The sequence below is a fragment of the Ambystoma mexicanum genome, chromosome 14 (genome assembly GCF_040938575.1).
Source record: "Ambystoma mexicanum isolate Mex_15411 chromosome 14, UKY_AmexF1_1, whole genome shotgun sequence".
Taxonomy (NCBI): domain Eukaryota; kingdom Metazoa; phylum Chordata; class Amphibia; order Caudata; family Ambystomatidae; genus Ambystoma; species Ambystoma mexicanum.
This window is the reverse complement of record NC_090940.1, coordinates 608,564,635-608,577,645: the sequence shown is the minus strand read 5'-3', so window position 1 is coordinate 608,577,645 and position 13,011 is coordinate 608,564,635. Positions and strand designations below refer to the sequence as shown.

Here is a 13,011-nt window from a genome sequence, read left to right as displayed (position 1 = left end):
CTACAGTGTAGGTACTTCCTTTTTTGAACTAGGAAAATGTCAAATTACTTCTTATTCCTAAAAATGAGTCTGTACATAAACTTTCCTGTGTTTCCTGTTGCTGGGTTCTTAAAGGACTGTTACTCTATGCAGATGTTCAAAGATTTGTATTCAGACTGTCAAAAGCATTTCCTCCAAAGAGTTCTACTGAATTTACTTTAGTTCAAAGTAGTTCAGATCCTTCATGGTAGTATTCAGAGAAAAAGGAATGTGTTTCTTGAAAGCACAGGACTTCTGTTTATGAATTCGTATGAAAGGCTTTCACCTCCAGGAAACATTGAAGAATGCTAACCTGCTACGTGCATGCTTGCACCGGGGTGAAAGACTTCTTCTTTGCGCATGTGGGCGTCTGGATAGAGAGGTACTCCTAAACGCATGCGTACTACTTAATAAAAGCACGCACTGAGAAATCAAGGTTTATTACTGGGCAAGAGCGTGTTATTAAACTACTCCATTCATGGAGTGCGAAATGTTGTAAGACGTTACGACTCCCTCGGAAGTGCGCATACTTCAAAATGACTTGTCTTGCTCTCGCTCATGCGCACTCCCAAAACTCCTGAAATCTTGACACACGCACTAGTCTCAGGAATTGTCCTTCAGAAGGCTAATGGCTGTGACTCCTATTGCTGCTTTACAAATGGAAGTAGGCTAATGGGCACGTTAGTACAATAAATGTTTAGTAGGTAGTCTCTCCCTCCCACAGCAATGATTCTTTACAGGACTAACTAAATACCTAAACTTGAACTTTCAAACTATTGAACATGAACGTTTCTTGAGTAGAACCAAAGTCTTAATTTCCTCTGAAACTGTAAACGCTGTGCTCCTACCACATAAATCGCTTGTCCTGTCCCATGCTGCCTTGAATGCTCTTCCTCTGGCGTTTCACATGAAATCAAACTATAATTTCAATGAAGGGCCTCATTTTCAGTGAAACAAAAAACAGAACTTTCTACGTAAAGATGGACAATGGATGGCAGTTTAAAATGTGGATTCCTGCTTCCAGTTGCCTAAAACCACCAATCACAAACTCGGATCAACCCTCACCAATCAGCTCCCAGAATCTTCACTGCCATGATGGTTTAGAAAGAACTCCTTCTGAAAAAGAATGGTCAAGGACCTAACCCAATGGATAAGGAAATAAACAACTGTACAAAAGTATGCGCTCATAACCTGACCCACCTCAGTAAGACGTGACAAAATGGCAGTTGAAGACATCAGACCAGCTCTGACGGATTTTGCCATTGCATTTTTTGATCCTGGTCGTCAGTCTGAATGTGCCGTAGATGGAAGTCTGTTCGGTCACTGATGGAGCTGTACACGTAGTGGCCTGTGCCAGCAGAGCACTGTCAGCCACTGAAAAGGGGTATTCACAACTAGAACGTGAGGCCCTGGCTGTGGTGTAGGGCTATCACCATTAGCACCTTTTCCTCTATAACAAGCCCATCACTGTCATTACAGACCATAAGTCTTTTCTCTCAAATATCTCGGGATCGTCCCTACAGCCCATGGCAAGAATTGAGAAATGTCTGCTGGAGCTTCAGGATTATGATGTCGCACTCTTCCATTGGCTGGTGGGAGATAATCTGGCAGACTATGTATCTAGACCTCCAATGTCTTCCAAGCAGGAGGTTCGGAGTTGCGAGATTCAAATGGAACATTACCTCTGTAATGTGACAGAAGGGGCAATCCTGAAATCCATGTTGGAAGACGCGATCGCACTTGCGTCAAAAAATGACTAGTGCTTCCAGATAATTGGACAGGCCCTTGTGACTTAAGATTGGAAGCAGGTTCTTCACCATATGAAAGAACACAGGATGCCAGGATCACGTTAGAACCATTCTGGAAGATATCAATGCCAGGGTTTTATTGTTCCGCGACTCAAGAATAGTGATACCTGCCAAGTGGATACCAAGAGTGATGGAACTTGCTCATCATGGCCACCAAGGAGGAGCCAAAACAAAGGAACACCTTCATCAGAAAGTGTGGTTACCGATGTGAGAGAACCAAGTGGAGCACTAGGGCAAAGCTTGTTTGTGGTGCCAAGCCGCTTCCCGGGAACTTAGGGCTCCGAAAATTCAGTCCATGCCTAGACGGTGCTAACCATGGTAGGTTGTAAATTTTGATTTTGGCTCAACTGATGCTGAGACACATCTCTTGGCAGCAAATGACCAGTGGTTGAGATATCCGGAAGTAGAGTTTATGTCTTCGAATGCAGCAGCGGTTGTTATGCCGACGTTGGGAAAGATCTTCACAACCCATGGGTACCCCAACTTGGTGTCCTATAACAAAAGCCCGCAGTTCGAAGGTCAACTTTTCCGGAGGTTTCTGGATGACCGGGAAATCATTCATAGGAAAATTACACCGCTGTGGCCAAGGGCGAATGGAGATGCTGAGCACTTTATGAGAACTCTGAATAAAGTCTTCTGGATAGTCCATGGCCAATGACCTGGCCAGACTGGAGCTCTGTATCAATTTCAGATTGAATATCGTACAGCACCCCCACTCCTCTCCAGGGGTGGCACCTGCAGAAGCTTTATTTGGCAGGTGCCCAAGAGGGCTCCTACCCCAACACAAATCCTATGTACCTGTTGGCATCGATAATGGATGAGTCAAAGCTGAAAGGGAGAAGGTAAATGCTAGAAGATCCAACCAGCGTAGACTCTTCCCTCGTGAAGAGCCTCCGCAGAAAGGGTTGACCAGTCAGTTTGATGGTTCATCTAAGGGAACCGATGAGACCTACCGATACCCTAAAATGCGACCAGTACATCTGGATGATTGTTGTCGAATCTGGTACTCATGTACACACTGGTATGTTTGGCTGGTGGACACTGGGCACTTATTGGGGCTCATCGCAGTATGTTGCTTAATTGTTATAGTTGTTACTGTTGGGTTTTTGTGTTCTTGCACCACTCCCTGCTAGATTAATGGCCAATGGTCACCTAACCTTTGGGGTCATTCTCAGATGACATAAGGGGAACTAGTTAAACAAGGCCCACACCGGCTGAGCTTCTCTGTACTGCCGGCACTCGGCCCTTACTTTGAGCAGAGAAAGTGCACAGTGCTGTGCTGGAATTGGGCCGGATTTCCCCGGAACCAGCATCTAATCGGATCCGAAGGAAACCAAAAGGAGCCACCATGTTGCACTGCACCCCCACTGGTCAGACGTTTCCAGCGTCTAAGCTCAAAAGAGCGCTGCTCGTGTTTTTAAATTTTTTATTGTTCTGCATTTAAGAAAATTAAAGTGCAATTTACTTTACATAGCTGCAGGCAGTGTGTTGAGTGGGTAATTTGGGGGAGCTGTGGTCTGTGGCCTGTCGCAAGGTGAAAATGCTGGGGGATTCGGAGTGGGAGGGGTGCATGAAGCGGCATGTTCTGGGAAACAGTTACTGCAAGAATGTGTCGTGCATTTTCGTTGATAGACCTTTGTTTAGGCTCCCTTAGTCTGCATGCTGGTAACTGTGCTAATCGGCAGGTGCGTTGTGAAGCTCTGATTGGACACCTTTTTGATCCTCATGTTACTTTAATGATTTATTGATGGCAGGTTTTATATGTATGTAAGATTCAAGTCGGTGCCTTTAGTGACACTAAAAAATGACCCGGGCCTCATGATGGGGGCGTGGCCTAATGTTTTGGGGTCCCCGGCCGGCTCGTTAGGTCACGCCCCCTTGACAAGCCCCAACTTAATGGGCTACAGGCACCCTTGCCAGGCAGCCCTTTGTAGAGATCAGCACCCTCTTTCCCCCCTGCAGGACATGGTGCTCATCTCTGCATCTATTTGCTAAAGGGTTGCCTGGCAGGGGGGACACCTTTTCAGCCTTAATAGTGGTGCTGCCCCTCGCCGGGCACCACAGTCTTTTTTTCCTAAAGCCTGAAGCTACCACGAATGAGCGGGAGCTTCTAGCTTTAGAAAATAAAAGGCCTGTGCTTCAAGTGGCCTCACCTTTCTTCCATAATGGTGGCGCCTGCCCACGGGCATCTCTTGCTTGTTCCAGCGCCACCATTATGGATTTATAGCATGAGCGAGAGTTTCAGGCTTTAGAAAAAAATGCCTTTTCCTCCAGCCACCGGGGCTGCCAGGGGACATTATTGAGCGCTGTCCTCAGAACGATATTCTGAGCCTGCCGGGGCTCAACCCTGCCTAGCCCTGGCCCACTTAAATCTGATTCAAGTCCTCTTTATAAAACCTTATCTTTTTTTACAAGCCAATCACTCGCCTGCCATGCCTCTGCCCCTAGCCTGCCTCCTCGCTCCAGCCACTCTTACCAATCCACAAGAGGTGGGTTGCAAGAGTTTTTTTTCTTTTTTAAGCCCTGTGCCTCCGAGCAGCCAAGACCAGGACTGTCGGCCACACAGAGTGACTGCAGAAAAAGAAGCCTGCCAAAGCTCCACACTAGCTAAGACTCCCCTCAAACATTCTTCTTCTCTCCTGCGCAGTCTCTTGTTTGCGCCCTCCCAAGGGCAGGGCACACTCGTCCCTCGCGCACTCACATACACACATTTATTCACTAAAAGCCTCTACAGCGGTAGATGGCAGATGTGTATGAATACCCATCTGCCCTTGTGTGCCATCATTCCCGCCTTTTGTTTGTTTCTGACCTTGTGATTTGCTGAAAGGTGAACGTTCTATGTGCACTTGGCTTGCAATCGGTAGCTTCTGACGTCACTTGTGATGGTGTGCGCACTTTATTGCTGTCCGATAATTCTGCCATGAAGTCTGGGGTGCTTGAAGCAGCACTTGACATACGTCAGCCGAGACCTACTGACTATATCATTTATAATTGGTTATTTATAACGCGCTTAATACCCAGAGGTTTCTAAGCACGGTCCCGGGGATCGAACCGCTGTTGCTCCACGTCGTCTTGCTTCCAAGGCGAGCTCATTGCCCCTGAGCTATCCTCCCGAGACTTTGACAATGATGGGTTTCTCTCTCTCTCCCATTGCACACTTTCTCTGTCTCCTGCGCTGCCTGGGAGGCAGGCCGGTTCCGTAACACTCTTGGGGGGGGCCTACCTCTCGTCTCCCAGTCTCCTCTCTGTGCTGGGTGTGCTGACTGGCACTCCTGCAACCGCGCGGAGGATCAGCGGCTTGAACATTGCTGTGTTAATGCTTTTCCTATAACACTCCTGGGGAGAATAGAGAAGGCTCACCCCTTCCTCCGAGTGTCTGTCTCCCTCTCCATAGGCTGAGCGGCCTGTACTAGTTACTGCTAGTTTCGTTCAGGGTCAGTCTGGCCTATAGGGCAATACCCGTAGTGCCAGCCCATGATTCTAGTATGAGCCAGTCCTATTCGCTGATGGAATCTTGTTTACAGACTGGGACTGGTCTATAGGGAATAGGGTAATGCCCGAAGTGCCAGCCCGTGATTAGAGTATGGGCCACTCATTTGGCTAGTGTGGACCGGTTTCATAAGTTACCGCTCTAGTTTTAACCAATGTTACTAAGCAAATATGTTTTTGAGCGCATTATTTGCAACATACTTTACCAAAAACAGCCCTTTGTTCTGGATAGTAGCAAATTGTAATGTGTGACTGTGGCCCACTTTTTCATTGGTGCCTTGTCTGATTCTAGGACCCGTCCGATCTTGGTTCCGTTCCACTATCTAGGCCCTAGGGTTCTGTTAGACACCCCCCGGCCCCCCGAAAGCCTGCTGCCTTGCTGTCACTGTTTTCATTTTACAGATTTTGAAATCCTGCATAAATTCAGAAATCACATGGGTGGACTGGCCATGAAAGACAGCGGGACAGGACCCGGCCGGCCTGCGGAACCAATCCCTCCCTCCCAGGCAGCACCCGCACATGTGATGATATAGGGCTGCGTCCTCCGCGTAATCATCCCCCTATAATCTATCTATTTATGTCGGGGGCAGCCTCAGCCAATGAAAACCGAAATACTAAACCTTTGCTAGCATAACATCAAACCCCCTCACCACCCCTCTATCCTGGTTTTACCACTCCCTCCTCTCCTCTTTCCTTGACCTCCCCGGTTCCCAGTTTCCCTCTCCTGCACTGCCAATCTCCTCCACCGTCTTGTGACCAATGAAGCGTGTGTCAGTTGTGGCCTTTGCCTCCTCCATCCCTCCCCTGTCCCCTTCTTGGGACTCTTCTCCCGAATCTGTCCTAACAAACCTCCATCTCTCTATCACTAACTCCCTAGACATCCTTGCCCCTGCCACGACCATTCACATGAAGCCTGCCACCAAATGCAACTCTTGGTGTGACTCTGACTTATCCACCTTGAAACGAAAGCTGCAGAGTGGAAGTGGCAGACATCTAGCGCATCCCCTGACAAACTGGCCTCCTGCCTACTCCAAAGGCAATACTGACTCCATCTGCTCCAAAAAAAGAGCTTGCATCTCTAGAGCCACAAACAACACGGCTGAACGCTTTAAAATCTGCAAGGAATTTGCCAATTCTAGTGCAGTTTCCTACTCCCCACACCCCTCCCCGGCAAGTGCTCTGTTCTGGCCTCCCACTTTTCCTCTAAATCTCTTGACATCCTGTCCTCTCTGTCACCCCTCCCCCATTCACCCTTTCTCAGACCCACCTGTGCCCCCTTCCTCTCTCCCATTGCACCATATGAGATATCTAGAGTTGTACACTCTATGAAAGTCTCCTCTGGACCGGTGTTTCCCTGCTCCTCCAGAACCATCAAGCACAATATCGACATTCTCACCCCTGTCTTGGCTGGCCTCTGCAACCACTCTTGTTCCACAGGCTCTTTCCCTCAACCTCTCAAGCACTCCCTCGTGCACCCTCTCCTAAAAAAAGCTGTCTGCTGACCCCTCTTGCCCGCTAACTATCGACAGGGTTGGATTGGCCCCTCAGCCTTTCGGTCCATGGCCGGGCCGAAATCGTCCCTGGGGAGTGGGGGCCAGTTTCTGGCCATGCCTGGGCCAGTTTGGAGAAAAATGTTTTTTTTAAAACAATTTTCTCTTTCAAATATTTTTTTTTTTTCAAAAAGTCTTTCATCCTTCTTAGGTCAATAAATGAATACCAACACAGGTTGGGTGATATTGTATGCATATTTGTTCTATAAAAAAAGTGCTTAAGCGTAAGTGGTAAACAATAACATTTAATTTGGCTTGGACGTCTGCTTGGATTCATAGTAATTTGACAATATGGATCTATACACACAGATATTAATGATACATAGGGTGATCTATTACTGTGTGAAATGTATATCACATTAGTGAAATCATAACCATATTTTTCATAGTGTACTTAGGAACAATGCTATTTGATGCCACTTCCTGTTTTGTCAAGGGTAGAAAGGTCGTGTTTCATCGCTTCCCAGGATGTCACTTTGGTGTGGGGTCAAATGACATCACTTCCAGTGATGTCATCAGAGGTCAAGGGTTGTGAGGGGTGGCCCACTTTTTTGAGGTGAGGGGTGGGCCACTTTCTTTGGGTGACCGGGCCTATTTCTTGTCGCAGTCCGACCCTGAGTCGATCGACCTTTCTCTATCACCCCCCCTTCTTTGCAAACTCATAGAAAAGCTGATCATCCCCCAACTGACCCTCCACACCGAATTGGCTGGCTGCCTCCATCACCGCCAGTCTGGGTTTCAGGGCAGCCAGAGGCACGAAAACCGCTCTCCTAAATACCCGAGAAGACCTACTCTCCAATCTAGACTCAAACTCTCCATCAGTGCTGATCCTCCTCGATCACCCCTCAGCCTTTGACACTGTCAACCACTCCATTCTCATAACTCGTCTCTGTGATACCCTGGGCATCACGGACAGGGCACTGGCATGGCTTACCTCTTTCCTCTGCAACAGACCCTCCCAAATGCAAGCGCGTCCGTTTCTGTCCTCCACCTCACTATCTACTGTGGCGTCCCTCAGGGCTCTATCCTATCACCATGGCTCTTCAACATCTACCTGGCCCCTTTGGCCCACCTGATCTCCATCTACTCTCCTCACTTCCAGGATTATGCAGAGGACGCAACTCTCCTTTCGGCTGCCTTCTCCTACCTCCGCCTCCTGCCTTATACCTGACTGCCTGAATACTATTCAGGCATGGTGCTCTGCCAATGATCTCTGTCTCAATGCCAACAAAACGGAGATCCTTCTAATTGGGAAGCCTGCTCTCAGCTTCCCGCTCACTCTCTGGCCTGACTCCTTGGGTCCCCTCCCCTCAACCACTTGTGAAGCAAAAAACCTTGGGATCACCTTTGACTGCTCTCTCCAGGGGTGGACTGGCCTACAGGAAACTCTGGAGATTTCCTGGTAGGCCTCTGAATCTTTTGTGTGATATTTCCAAATGTTCCCATATAGAAAGGGTTGGGGCTTGCTGAAAATGTGTAATACGGGGGGCCACTTTGAAAATTATTTCCAGGGCCTCTTTGGGTTCCCAGTCCACCCCTGCCTCTCTCTCCTTCTCTCCACACTTCGCGGACCTTGCCAGAAGTCCAACTTTCAGCTCCATCTCCTTTGGGGCATCCTACATTTCCTCACCTTCCCCCAGACCCTCAATGTCTGCAGAGGCCTGGTTCTCTCTAAACTTGCAACTGCAACAGCCTCTTCCTCAACCTTCCTCCTTCCTCCCTTCGCCCCCTCCAACTAATCCAGAAGAGTGCTGCGAGACTTATCCTTGGCCTCAAGCCCAGGGACTGCATCTCTCCTGCCCTAAAATCTCTCCACTGGCTCCCAGTGGCTGCAAGGATCAATTTCAAAACCCTCTGCATTATCTACAAGGTCGTCTGGGGCCTGGGGCCTCTTTACATCCTGCTCTCCAACCCTCAATACCGCCCAGCCCGAACCCTTCGGTCCTCTGACTCCAACTCTCTGCAGATCAGACGTTTCTCCAAGCAGAGAGTTGGAGGGAGATCCCTCTCCTCAGCTGGTGCCTCCCCCTGGAACAGCTTCCCTCTCCCCATCAGACTTGAGCCGGATCTCCTTACGTTCTGTAAACTTCTCAAGACCTTCCTTTTCTCCTCCGCCTTCCATCTCCCCTTCCCTTGCTATGGGGGCCTGGTCCCTTCTGAGTCTTACATGGACCAGACCGCCCCTCTACCAGTCCCTCCCAGCATCCTTCACAAGCACTTGCCCTTGGGCTCCCTTTCCCGGACTATCCCTACCCTGTACGCCTGCCCACACTGTACTTTGCCTCCCCTCCCCCTCTTTCCCCTGGCACTTAGTGCCCTGGCCTACGCAGCACGTGCCCCTGCCTGTGGAGTCACCCTGCTATTGCACCTCTCCCTGTACCCCTCCCTCCGGCACTTATCCTCTAGCACTGAGCGGTAGGATTGTCACAAGGTCAATACAACCATATCTCTTCCTTTTGATGCTTTTCATTTAATATCCCATGTTTGACCCCCCCCCCCCCCCGCCCTCCTCTGACCCTCACTTTGTTGTGGCGCCTGGAAACACCTGTGTGCAGGCAGAATACAAATGACCAATAAAAAAGAACTAAAGGGCCACAGCGACACTGACCGTGGTGTAAAGCGCTGCACATGCTAAGAAAGTCACGTGACATACTTTTTGGGACACCTGTGTCCTACAGTCATCATTTTAAACAAGTGACTCGTACCACTGGCCGTCCGCATCTGTGCTGCACATGCTCACCCTGCAGGTCAGATAACTCACTCGGGTATGATATGATATGGCATTTATAGCGTGTCTATACACAAGTGTTCCAAGGCGCGACAAGGCAAGGAAGGGGAAACGGAGCGATCTTACTAGGCCTAGTGACATTCAGATTGCACAAGTGTAGGGAAGCGGGGAGGGGAGAAGTGCCGGGGTGAGGTGGGTAGGATGGATAAGTGCAGCATAAGGAAAACAGGAAAACAACAAGTAGTGCAGCCAACGGGTGGCAAGTGCAAGTGTTCGGAGTGCAGACAACAAGTGTCTGATAAGTGCAGGAGAGGGGGCTGTAGGGTTACACATACAGACCACAAGTGCAGGGGGTGCCAAGAGGCAGTCCGGGTATGCAGCTGGACAGGCAGTGACCTGGGCCTGAGTTCAGAGGGTTGCCAGGTGACCAGTGCATGTAACATGCAGGAGATCAGCAGGGAGAGGAAGAGAGAAGGCAGAAGCAAAGAGGAAGGTCTTCAGGTGCTTCTGTAACCAGAGATGGTTCTGCTCAAGTTTCAGAGAGGCAGGGAGTCTGTTCTAGAGGGAGGCACCAGCCGTAGAAAGAGATCTGCCCCCAACCCGTTACTTGAAGAAGCGACTGACCATCAATGAGATGTAGGTGGAGGAGAGAAGATTTTCAGTAGAGAGAGTTGGAGGTATTGCAGTCCCAGGCCCCAGAAAGCCTTGTGGCCGATGCAGAGGGTCTTGATTGTGATCCTTGCTGCTACTGGGAGCCAATGGAGAGATTTCAGTGCTGGAGAGATACGATCCCTGGGCTTGAGGCCAAGGACAAGTGCCGCAGCCCTATTCTGGATGAGTTGTACAGGACGGAGAGTAGAGGTAAATAGATTTAGAAGGCTCCTAGTGATTGCATTGAATGCAAAAGCATCGAATGCAAAACCATTGAAAAGAAATGCATCAAAAAATGCATTTTTTTAATCGGGGGGGCCAACTGCTGTTTTTTTACCCCTTAAAACCCATTATAGTAAAAAAAAACTTTACGTACAAAAAAAATCATTTTTTCGATACTTTTTTTCGATGCTTTTGCATTCAATACTATGTATTCGATGCAATGCCTGGATACCATTTAGAAAGAGGCTTTTGCAGTAGTCCAGCCTAGAGAGAACCAGAGCTCGAGAGACAGTGAGCTTCTGGGGGAAAGTGAGGAAGGGAAGAATACCTCTGAGGAGGTGCAGCTGGCAGTGTGACTTTTTAGAGATGTGAGAAGAAACAGAGAGTGTGAGGTTCTTAGCCTTGCAGGTAGGAGTAGGAAGAGGGCCCAGAGAGTCAGAGGGAAGGAAGGTGCAGGTGTGCCGATCAGGAGGATCTCTGTCTTACTGGCATTAAGGCAGAGATTATTAGTGGGACACCACTCTTGGATTGCAGACAGACAATCCAGGATGAGAGAGGGAGAAGAGACGGCTGAGGGGAGCCTGAAAAAGAGCTGTGTGTTGTCCGCATAGCACTGAAAGTTGGAGCGGAGTGCAGCTATGTAGTGGGCGATAGGTGCCAGGTATTGGTTGACCAGCCAGGGAGAAAGATTAGACACCTGGGGAACCCCACAGGTAGGGCGAGAGAGATGGAGTAGAGGAAGGACCCAAGTTGGACCTGGGAGGGTTCATTCGAGAGGAAAGAAGTCAGCCAGGCCAGAGCCTGATCAGTGATACGCAGGTAATCGCGCAGCTGGTTGAGCAGGATGGCATGAGTGACTGTCTCAAAAGCAGAAGAAGGGTAAGCACCTGTTGCTGAGATCTCTGTTCACACTGCAGGTCAGATAGCTCACTAGAGTAAGCGCCTGTTGCTGAGATCTCTGTTCACACTGCAGGTCAGATAGCTCACTCGAGTAAGCGCCTGTTGCTGAGATCTTTGTTCACACTGCAGGTCAGATGGCTCAATCGAATAAGCGCCTGTTGCTGAGATCTCTGTTCACACTGCAGGTCAGATGCTTTGCCGGTGTGTGCCCAGAATTGCCTCCTTTCTAGGGTCGATACATTCAGTAATGCAAAACAGAAGAGTGATGGTTGGAAAGTTCTGAGCGAATCCAAAATTATTTGCCAAAATCTCGGTCAATTGAGTAATATTAAACCAGTGCTATGAATGGGGGGCCTGGCCTGCCCACAGGATGATCTTAAATGTTTTAGACTAGTATGATCTCTTTGAATGCGCTTCGTAGTGGAATAAATGAAGGCCTGCTGCCACCTACTGGCCAACTCTACGAACAGCACCTTTGGATTGAAACGGGTCTGTGGATCTGGTCAGTCATCCCACAAAAACATATTTTGGCCCACAATTGTAGCTTTTTTTGTACCAAGTTATTTAAAATGTGTTTATGTCGTTTTATAAAGCGTGAACCACACCCCAAATCGTGACACGGCGCTGCGGAAGAAATGAAAATCTATAGCCAAGAACCACTGTCCAAAGAGGCCTATTCATGGCTGGGGTAGTGCCATTGCTGGGTGTCCTCAAAGTCACGATGTATACTCGTTATTACTTTAAATTCTCTTCTGGTGGCGAAGGATCATGACACAGTAAATGGGGACAGAACAAGACCTACTTTAAAAAATAATACATTGGGTTCTTTTGCTCTGGGTTCTCTTGCTTCCAAGACAAGTGCGTTGCCCCTGAGCTATCCTCCTGGCGGCCATGACTACACAGTCCTTATTTGTCGATATATGCAAAATGCACAAACCATAGGTTGTTCTCATTTGGCCTGAATGCATGCTTATGACCCTTTGGCAATGAACTATTGAATAGGCCACTCACCCACACACATCTGCAACCATACTCCATTCCCAACGACACATTGCACAACACCTCTGCCGTTAGAATGCAGCCATCCCCGATGACAAAAATGTGGTCTCGCTGGACACATAATGAATGTACTCCCCTCACACGCTCTCTTGCCAACTTCAAAGCACCCATCCACTTGCCAGCTTGATATGGGCAGCAAGTAGTGACCCGCCCACCCATACCCAACTTCGCTTTGGCTAAAATGCACACAAACCTTCTAAAATCCTCTGTCGAATTCCCCATACATGCACTTCGGTCCTGCGAGGGCGTTCAACCTACAGCGCGTTGGGACCATACCAACGGTGAAAGGCGCGTTAGAAATGACGGATGATGATTATGATAAATAAATGCCAATCAAAACACACTGGATATGATTTTCCCTGGTGTGGCATGAGGAATGGCAGAAATATTTGCTTTGCTACCAGTGGGCGCTTTCATTTGATGTTGGTCTTGAAGGAACAACTTTGCAGAAAAGTCTTTGTAATCGGCGGTGCGTTCCTCTCTGGCTTGTTGGCCCCTTCCCTCATAGTGGGGCGGTGTTACGAACTGATGTTCAATTAGTGAGTTTTGGCAGCTGCCCTCTTTTAGTGGCTTTGAGTGGGCCTGA

The 13,011-nt window shown here is 48.7% G+C and overlaps 1 protein-coding gene across 2 annotated transcripts in view; it reads left to right on the top strand.

Moving 5' to 3' along the window:
- The window catches only part of TMEM63C (transmembrane protein 63C), a 398,663-nt gene that overhangs the window by 262,634 nt on the left and 123,018 nt on the right, over positions 1-13,011 (top strand). The window lies entirely within an intron of this gene.